Source organism: Myotis yumanensis, unplaced genomic scaffold, assembly GCF_028538775.1.
Source record: "Myotis yumanensis isolate MYYU_CA2020_CCGP unplaced genomic scaffold, mMyoYum1.0.hap1 SCAF_1, whole genome shotgun sequence".
Taxonomy (NCBI): Eukaryota; Metazoa; Chordata; class Mammalia; order Chiroptera; family Vespertilionidae; genus Myotis; species Myotis yumanensis.
Window position 1 is genome coordinate 113,677,630 of NW_027223752.1, and position 9,539 is coordinate 113,687,168.

A 9,539-nucleotide genomic window follows, 5' to 3' on the forward strand; every position below is an offset into this window, starting at 1 on the left:
ATTTTCTTTTTAAAAAAATATATTTTATTGATTTTTTACAGAGAGAAAGGGAGAGGGATAGAGTTAGAAACATCAATCAGCTGCCTCCTGCACACCCCCTACTGGGGATGTGCCCGCAAACAAGAATAGAACCTGACTGGAATCGAACCTGGGACCCTTCAGTCCATAGGCCAACGCTCTATCCACTGAGCCAAATCAGTTAGGGTGCGAAAAAACATTTTCATCAGTCACAGCAATTAAAACTCGGTACCAGTCCCGGCTTGAAATAAATACGGCTCTCCGTCTTGCAGTAATGAACATCATTGAGCCAAAAATCCATAAACTTATTTCAAGCAAACAGGAGCAAATATCACACACTTAAAATGTTTAATATTGCCCTAGCTGGTTTGGCTCAGTGGATAGAGCATCCACCGGTGGACTGAAGGGTCCTGGGTTCGATTCCAGTCAGGAGCACATGCCCGGGTTTCGGGCTCGATCCCCAGTAGGGGGCATGCAGGAGGCAGCCAATCAATGATTCTCTCTCATCATTGATGTTTCTATCTCTCTGTCCCTCTCCCTTCCTCTCAGAAATCAATAAAAATATATTTTAAAAAATAAAAAATAAATAAAAATGTGTAATACTTAAATTAAACTTATTTTAATAAATTTGTTACAAATAAACAACCTTTGAAGATTTTGTTAGGATTAAATAAGTATTTATAATGTTGTTATATTAAATAGGTGTATTTCATATTAATAAAATGGGAGTTCTTTGATCATTATTTTACAAATGTATTTATCTTTTTTTTAAAAATCATATTAGTGGTCCACGGGATTTGAAATTATGAATTTAGTGGTCCGTGAGGTCAGAAAGATTAGTGACCACTGAGTTAGAGTACTGTCATGATGTCCTGAGTGTTCAGTCATTGTAGCAATGAGATCATCATTGTCGAAAAGCAATAGGCATATCACAGCAATAATTTTTTTTAAAGGCCCGGCCAGCACGGCTCAGTGGTTGAGTGTCGACCTATGAGCCAGGAGGTCACAGTTCGATTCCTAGTCAGGGCATATGCTCAGGTTGTAGTCTCGATCCCCAGTGTGGGGTGTGCAGAAGGCAGCCAATCAATGATTCTCTCTCATCATTGATGTTTCTCTCTCTCCCTCTCTCTATGAAATCAATAAAAATATTTTTTAATGAAAAATTTAAAAAGCAGTCCTCCTCCAGAACTAGTGAACAAAACACTGAGTAGTGAGATGGCAACTATATTACTGTGTTCAAATAGCAGCAAAGCCCTTAGTGGTCCACAGAGTGAGGCCAAAAAACCACAAGGGTGAAATTATATACCCAGCATCTGCATGTTTAAATATTTTGAGTCACTGATGTTCGGTAATACTTTTTCCAGAAGAAAATAGCTTTTGAGCCGAAACCGGTTTGGCTCAGTGGATAGAGCGTCGGCCTGCGGACTGAAAGGTCCCAGGTTCGATTCCGGTCAAGGGCATGTACCTGGGTTGCGGACACATCCCCAGTGGGAGATGTACAGGAGGCAGCTGGTCGATGTTTCTCTCTCATCGATGTTTCTAACTCTCTATCTCTCTCCCTTCCTCTCTGTAAAAAATCAATAAAATATATTTTTTTTAAAAAATAGCTTTTGAAACAAAACCATAAGAAATGCAGTCCTAAGTTTTAATATAAAAATGAACTGAACAATGTGAACTGCTTTTAGGAGGTCAAATGATTCAAAAAGTCTCACTCCCTTAAAAAATGTAGTGAAACATAATTTTCACTTTTTACTCTGAATTTCTGTACTATTTGTATTTTTTTACAATGAGCACACATTTCTTTCTTTTTTTTTTTTTTTTAATCCTACCAGGAAACATAGAAAAGACTGCTAAAAAAAAAAAAAAAAAAGGCTTCGTGGAAGCTGGGCAGTTTATAGACCACTTCCCATCAGTGATCGATTAAGGGCTGCCCTTGGGAAGGTTAATTCCCCAGGCACAGGGCTGTGACAAGGACGTTAAAAGCCCAGGTTGGGATGCATTCAGTTCACCCTTCCCTAGAGGCACCTGGGTGATGTGAGCAGATCTCAGTAAACACTGACTGAGTTTCACTATCGATCTTGATCCATCCACTCATCTACCCACTGCTTATGCTTCACAATGACCAAATTACCTACATACATTTCCTCAGCCCATTATTTCCTCCTTGAAAATAGTGTCTCTCACACAGTGAAACTCCCTCCTTGATTATGTAGAATGTGACCACCAAGTCATTCATCTTTTCCCCAGAAGTAGGTTCTTGAGTGGTACAACCTGTGTCATGCCATTTCTCAACAACACAGAAGGGATTTGACTCTTGGAATATCACCAATTCCAGGTTATTTAACTGGCTTCTTTTAAATCCTGACTTGGGTCTGCTTGCTTCTCCGTGTTAATATGGAATTTCTGAACTATGAGCTAAGAAATGTTTCTGGACAATATTTAAAGCCTCCTTAAGCAGGTTAGTGGGGCTTATGTTCTGTCTGAACCAACTGTTATCAAAATGCATTTGACATTGGGCATGTGAGTGAGTTGGTGAAGGGGTCCCTCAGGGTTCCAAGCACAAATCCTGTTAACAGGTAATAAGATTATGAGCACAACCCTTGTAGAACATGTGGTTTTATCAGCCGAAGTGAAGCACCGAGATGCCAAGTTGTTAATGGAATTCAGCACCTGTGTCTTTCGTGGGTTTCTAAGTAGACAAAGTTCACTGTCATCCAAATTATTCACAGAATCAAAGCTACATCCAAGTGTGGAGTGGGTATTTATTTGTGTTCTTTTCTACTCTTGAAAAAGAAAAGCTTTTTTGCTTTCCAACCTTTTTCTCTCTCTCTTTTTTTTTTTTTTTTGTATTGCTTAAAGTATTACAAAGGGTATTATATATGTCTCCTTTTTTCCCCCGCCCTTGACAATCCCCTGGCCTCCCCTACCCCCCAGTGTCTTGTGTCCATTGGTTATGCTTATATGCATGCATATCAGTCCTTCGGTTGATCTCTTACCCCCCCCCCCTTCTGCCCCCCTACCCTCCCCCGTCTTCCTGCTGCAGTTTGACAGTCTGTTTGAGGCAGCACTGCCTCTGTATCTATTTTTGTTCATAAGTTTATAATGGTCTTTATTATCCATGAATGAGTGAGATCATGTGGTATTTTTCCTTCATTGACTGGCTTATTTCACTTAGCATAATGCTCTCCAGTTCCATCCATGCTGTTGCAAATGGTAAGAACTCCTTCTTTTTTACCGCAGCATAGTATTCCATCGTGTAGATGTACAGTTTTCTAATCCATTCATCTAGTGATGGGCACTTAGGCTGTTTCCAGATCTTAGCTATGGTGAATTGTGCTGCTATGAACATAGGGGTGCATATATACTTTCTGATTGGTGTTTCTGGTTTCTTGGGATATATTCCTAGAAGTGGGATCTCAGGGTCAAATGGGAGTTCCATTTTTAGTTTTTTGAGGAAACTCCATACTGTCTTCCACAGTAGCTGCACCAGTCTGCATTTCCACCAGCAGTGCATGAGTGTTCCTTTTTCTCCACATCCTCTCCAGCACTTGTCGTTTGTTGATTTGTTGATGATAGCCATTCTGACAGGTGTGAGATGGTACCTCATTGTTGTTTTGATTTGCATCTCTCGGATGATTAGTGACTTTGAGCATGTTTTCATATGTCTCTTGGCTTTCTGAATGTCCTCTTTTGAAAGGTCTCTATTTAGATCCTTTGCCCATTTTTTTATTGGATTATCTTCCTTTTGTTAAGTTGTATGAGTTCCCTATAAATTTTGGAGATTAGGCCCTTATCAGATATGACGTTGGCAAATATGTTTTCCCACGCAGTGGGCTTTCTTGTTGTTTTGTTGATGGTTTCTTTTGCTGTGCAGAAGCTTTTTATTTTGATGAAGTCCCATTTGTTCATTTTCTCTTTAGTTTCAAGTGCCCTAGGAGCTGTATCAGTGAAGAAATTGCTTCTGCATATGTCTGAGATTTTGTTGCCTTTGGATTCTTCTAGAATTTTTATGGTTTCCTGTCGTACATTTAAGTCCTTTATCCATTTTGAGTTTATTTTTGTGTATGGTGTAAGTTGGTGGTCTAGTTTCATTTTCTTACATGTATCTGTCCCATTTTCGCAACACCATTTATTGAAGAGGCTATCTTGGCTCCACTGTATGTTCTTGCCTCCTTTGTCAAATATTAATTGAGCATATTGGTTCGAGCCGATTCCTGGGCTCTCTATTCTATTCCATTGATCTATATGTCTGTTCTTGTGCCAGTACCAGGCAGTTTTGAGAACAGTGGCTTTGTAATACAGCTTTATATCTGGTATTGAGATCCCACCTACTTTGTTCTTTCTCAGGATCGCTGCAGCTATTCGGGGTCTTTTTTTATTCCAGATGAATTTTTGGAGCGTTCGTTCTAGGTCTGTGAAGTATGCTGTTGGTATTTTAATGGGAAGTGCGTTGAATTTATAGATTGCTTTGGGTAGTATGGACATTTTGATGATGTTGATTCTACCAATCCATGAACACGATATGTTCTTCCATCTGTTTATGTCTTCCTCTATCTCTTTTTTCAACGTCCTGTAGTTTTCTGAGTAGAGGTCTTTTACCTCTTTAGTTAAGTTTATTCCTAGGTAGCTTAATTTTTTTGGTGCAATGATAAATGAGATTGTTTCTTTAGTCTCTCTTTCTGAAAGTTCACTATTGGTGTATAGAAATGCCTTAGATTTCTTCGGGTTAATTTTGTATCCTGCTACATTGCCAAATTCGTGTGTTAAGTCTAGTAGTTTTTTGATGGAGACTTTAGGGTTTTGTATGTATAATATCATGTCATCTGCAAATAAGGACAGTTTTACTTCCTCTTTTCCAATTTGGATGCCTTTTATTTCTTCTTCTTGTCTAAGTGCAATGGCTAATACTTCCAGTACTATGTTGAACAGGAGTGGTGAGAGTGGGAATCCCTGTCTTGTTCCTGTTCTTAGGGGAAATGGTGTTAGTCTTTGTCCATTGAGTATGATGTTGGCTGTGGGTTTGTCATATATGGCTTTTATTATGTTGAGGTATGATCCTTCTATCCCACCTTGCTGAGAGTTTTTATCAAAAATGGGTGTTGGATTTTGTCAAATGCTTTTTCTGCATCAATTGATATGACTATGTGGTTTTTTTCTTTCAATTTCTTTATGTGATGTATCACGTTTATTGATTTGCGGATATTGTACCATCCTTGCCTCCCTGGGATAAATCCTACTTGGTCATGGTGTATGATCTTTCTGATGTACTGCTGGATCCGATTTGCTAAGATTTTGTTGAGGATAGCACACATTTCTTACTTAACAATAAAATAAACCAAGAAATGAAGAGAAAACTAGATGATGGGCTGGATACTTTGGTTTCTTTGCCTGAAGATATGACGGGGACATCTTCCTCTACTTTACGCAGGAAGATGTCAGAAAGGTTAAGTAGTCACTAAATTACTATTTTAGGGATAAATCACCAACAGAAATACTTCTCTTCGATCTCAAAAACCTCTCACTAAAATGACCAGCTGTTCTAAGGTTAACAGTCTGCCCTGAAAACCACAGTTTCAAGCAGAACCTTCCTGGTGTTATGTTCTCAACCTGTGGGTCGCGACCCCTCTGGGGGTCGAACAACCTTTTCACAGGGATCGCCTAAATACATCCTGCATATCAGATATTTACATTATGATTCATAACAGTAGCAAAATTACAGTTATGAAGTAGCAACGAAAATAATTTTATGGTTGGGGGTCACCACAACACGAGGAACTGTATTAAAGGGTCGAGGCATTAGGAAAGTTGAGAACCACTGTGTTATAGCATTCATTCTGCAGCGGGGAACAGAGGAGCCAATGAAAGCTAGAAGCAGCCTGGAAATGGAGAGAGGACAGGGGACTTCAGGGCTCGTGCTGAACCAAGGAGGGTGATCCAGGCTGTCATGGGTTTGAGAGCGACGCTGGTGGAGTCCAGAGCAGCAGCTGGGGAAAATGTGTCTGAGGGGCCAAGCTGCTGTCCAGGTCTGTGAGTGAGAGAGCCTGCGAGAGCAGGCACATGGAGAGAGCCTCTGGAGGTAGGCACTGGTTCAGTCCCTTACCAAGGGCTGTGCATGTCCACCAGCCCAAGGCCACCGCTTCTACCAATGCTGGGGCTGGCTAGCACATCCCTGTCTTGTTTCTCCTCCAGACCAGGGCTCAGGAGCCACTGCCACTGTCCCTGCTGCAGAGTCTCCTCATGTGTTGCCACTGTGGTGGAACAGTGAGCACAAGCATGTCACTTTCCCATGGCAGTGGTCTCCTTGGATTCCCACAGGCCAGGCCGCCACCACCCCAGGCATCGGTTGATTCTTGTATGTACCCTGACCAGGATTGTTGCACATCAGGAACCAAATGAGCTACCCAGCCAGGGCTAGAAAGACTCTTTGGATGGTCAGGGAAGGCTTCTCCAAAGAGGTAATATGTAAGCAAAGACTTAAATTAACTGAGGTGTGAACCACACAGACATCTGGGAGGGAAAACATTCTAGACAGAGGGGCCAACAAGCACAAAAGCCCTGAGGTACCAAGTTTGGCTTATGTGAGGAATAGCCAACAGTTCAGTGGGCCTGGAGTTGTGGGTCCAAGGTGATATCACAGAGAGTCCTTGTGGTCTGTAGTAAGAGTTTGGAATCTATCCTACAAACGGTAGGAACCCTGCAAGTTGAAAGCAGGGGATGGGCATAATTTGATTTAGAATGTGGTTTTAAAAGATCACTCTGGCTCCTGTTAGATAGTCTGGAGCAGGCGAGAGAGCATAGGAGCAGCTTGGGGCTACTGTAAATAGTCCAGGCAGGCATGGTTAGGGCTTGGGCCAAGCAATGAGATGATGAAATGGGTCAGATTTTGGATCTCTTTTGAGGATCTAAACAAAGGTTTGCTTATGAATGAGATGTGGAGTGTGAGAGAAAGAGGAGCTGAATATGGTTCCTAGGCTAGGCTTGAGCTCTGGGAAACGCATGCAAACATAGAGCGCCACCACAGGGATCTATCTATACACTCAGGCACAGATGCACTCAGATGCACACAGCCACCACACAGCTGGGAGCACACATTCCATAGTATCAGGGGTAGACACAGACCCCACCACTTGACCTCTGCCTGCCCGTCTTCTCCCACATCAAAGCCCCAGGGTCAGAGCCCCCACGCCACCCCCATCCTTCCCAGCTCAGCCTTGGCACTCATAGGACACTCCACCCCAGTATTTTCCTACCAACTCTCATTCCTGCCCATACTGGCTCCTTGAGCAAGGATGCTCCTGACTCAGATTCTTCTGAGAGACCAGAGCCTGGCCCCTGACTCCTACTCCCTGCCCTTGGTCTCACCTGTCCAGTCCCCCTCCTCCATGACCAGATCCTGCTCCCACACTTGTGCCGAGCCAGCTTAGCCAAGGGTTCACAAGCCTGAGTAAGGGCGGTGAAGGATGAAGAAATGACAAAGAGAATAAGCTGGGTCTAGGTGGATCTTCCTGTGCTTGGCTGAGGCCACAGAGATCCAGAGGCAAGCTGAGCCTTTATTTTATAGCCAGAGGTAAACAAGGTAGTGGTCACCATAGTTACAATGTTCTTGTGAGTTTCACTTGTTTTGGCAGCACTTGCTACATCTCCCTCAGCCCATTAGCTATCCAGATAAGATCTAGGGAGCTTCATAAGGTCAAGCCTAATTATGCTAAGAGGACTGTGCCCTCTATGCTGGGACTTGTTTGTGGCTTTGCCAACAGGTCAGTCCGAGGCTTAACCCTATAACCGCGCCCTACATACACTCCAGCCTGAGGCCCTACAGAAAATTATCACTCAACAAATATTTGCTCAGTGCTCTCTATGGGCCAAGCTCTCTACCCTTTCACCTTGACCTGAAGTCCCACCTCCATGTTTACCTAATACCCATCAACAGCCCTATTCTCAGCACTCCTGCATTCACTCTACAGGATGGCTGCCCTCTCTCCCAACCAACCCCTGGGTTTTCTCCTTCCCCCATCCAGCCTGACAGCTATGGACAGGTAGCCTGGTGCAACGGGAAGGGCAGTGCTTCATGCTCAGGCAGCCCTCAGCCCCATCCACCATTGAACAGCTGCATAACCAACCACACACAGGTGACTCAATGCCTCTGCTAGAAAAGGTTGGCAATAGTTCTCACCTTCCAGACTTGTGGGCAATAATTCATGGGAGACCCTTAGCCCAATGCCCAGTACATAGTAGCTACACAATGGTAGCTGTTGTGCACTCAGGCCCACCTCTGCCTTACTGGCCTCTATGGCTTAAGGACGAAGCACACTTGGGACAGTGGCAATACCCACACTTGTGTGATCTCAGGCCCTAATTGTGATAACCATCACTCAAGTGATGTTGGGGGAAACTGAGACTGAGTGGTGACCTTGCCTAAGGTCCCCCAGGGAGTCCGCTGAGGGAGTCCTGAAGTGTGAGCCTGCATCATAAGTGTTGGGCCATGCTATCCTGTGTGCAATGGAATATGTAACAGCGAGGACACCTCCTGCACTGGACTGACAAATACCATGACAGCCAGGAAGCCCCAAAGAGTCTGCTCCCAAGGAAACAGGGTGGCAACATGCAGCAAGGCTCAAGGTCTAGGAGTGGTTGGGAGCCTGGTGCCAGGCCCAGCCCTGCCATCCACCCAGTATGTGGCCTTGAAGGACTCACCCAGTCAGTTTTCTCACCTATGAAATGAAGCACACATAGTCTTGGCTCAAGAGCTGCTCTAGCCCTAACCGGTTTGGCTCAGCGGATAGAGCATCGGCCTTCGGACTCAAGGGTCCCAGGTTCGATTCCGGTCAAGGGCATGTACCTTGGTTGCGGGCACATCCCCAGGAGGGGGCGTGCAGGAGGCAGCTGATCGATGTTTCTCTCTCATCGATGTTTCTAACTCTCTATCCCTTTCCCCTCCTCTCTGTAAAAAATCAATAAAATATATTAAAAAAAAAAAAAAAAAGAACTGCTCTAAGTTTCTGCTCAGAGGCTGATAATCCCTGTGGCTCCTTACTGAGCACTTGCAATGTGCAGGCACTGTCCAGATGACCAATTTTGTTCATGTAACCCTCCTGAAACCATCTGAAACTCCTGTTATAAATGGACACATAGGGTATTTATGAAATACTCTCCACCCACTATCCATCGTGGTGCTGCTTGCACTGGGAGACAACAGAAGCCCCAGACCTCAGATAACAGAGGGTTGCAGTGTCTCTAAGCAGCTTCCAGAACTCCTTGTGCTTGAGCGTGAGGTGGGAGCTATGGATTGATGACCACAGCCCCACAAAGGGCCACAGGTCACAGAAGGGACACTGCCACCCCCTTGAGGTTCCTTGTGGGCCACAACGTACAGGGGCAATTGAGGGGACCCTGAGTGTCAAATCAGAGAAAGGGCCAGACCCAGAGGCCTCAGGATGCGGATCAAAGAAACAAGGGGTGGGAAGGCAGGAAGTAGGGGAAGATGACCAGAAAAAAGGCAAAAGAAAGAAAAAAGACAAAAA